Raw genomic sequence first — 1,106 nt, forward strand, 5'->3', positions numbered from 1 at the left:
ACAATTCGAGAACATAATTTATTTACGATAAAAGACGTAAATCATCCATTTCGGTCCCGCACAGTTCATCTTGAAGAACTGCGAATACTCCCCATAGTGCAAGGTGCCAAGCCGGACGACGGCGCTCAGCCTGGACCATCAAGAAGTGATTTTTGTTTCTGTGTTTTCTATTTTTTTTTTATTATGTATTTTGTTGTTGCTTTCAGTGATTGTATCAGTTACGATTATAACTCATGTAGTAGAGCTCTCCATTGTATATTTATGTGTTAGTTCTTAGCTTCAGTGTTACGGAACTAAAAATTTTTATTTTTATATTTTTATGTTAAGCATAGCTTAGAGGAATAAAAGCGAGCATATGTATATAGATCCTTTCTTGCTTTGTAATATGTTTAGTTTTAAAATTGTTTCTTTGTTGTTTAGCTTTACAAGTTTTTCTCTTCTTTCTTTTCTATAGTTCCTCCATACGAAGGACTCCCTCCCTCCAGTTCCTTAGCTGTGTATATTCTCATAATAATAAACAAGAACTCTGTCCTAGTAGGATTACTTATCTCTAAGTTTAACAACAAACCAATTCCTATATATATCAGACGTTTGTAATAATAAAGCCAGTTGTTGAAGTATCCTTGCCTAGTCATTCTGCCCGAACAGAAGTCAACAGTGGAGCGTCAGAAACTCGAGGCCCAGCTTTCTAAGGCAACGGAGAACACACAAATCGGATTGCTAAAGATAAGAACGCAGAACTCTGCGTTCATTCACGAGGTAATCAGCCAGTTGGAACCTTTCACTGGGGTAGTAGGGGACCTGGAACATTTCCTCAAGGGCGGGGATCAGATCAAAAGTTTAATCACACCCGACAAGGAACAGGCACGCTGCTAGATTTAGATGTAAAACTACTTGAGGCCTCTCTGGTTGGTCGTATCTCAAGACGGGTTCTGAATGCAGTACAGGGTGACCTGACGTTACCCTGGGACACGTTAAAGGTTCGTCTCAAGAAACTGTACGGCGGCGGAAGATGGACTCCGGAGGAGGATCCCAGAAGGTAGGCAGAAGGATCCCAGAAGATGGAGTTCTTAAAAGAGGTGCTGAAGGTCCAACTTAATCATTAT

Source organism: Halyomorpha halys, unplaced genomic scaffold (genome assembly GCF_000696795.3).
Source record: "Halyomorpha halys isolate HHAL.00 unplaced genomic scaffold, Hhal_1.1 Scaffold574.1, whole genome shotgun sequence".
Classification (NCBI taxonomy): domain Eukaryota; kingdom Metazoa; phylum Arthropoda; class Insecta; order Hemiptera; family Pentatomidae; genus Halyomorpha; species Halyomorpha halys.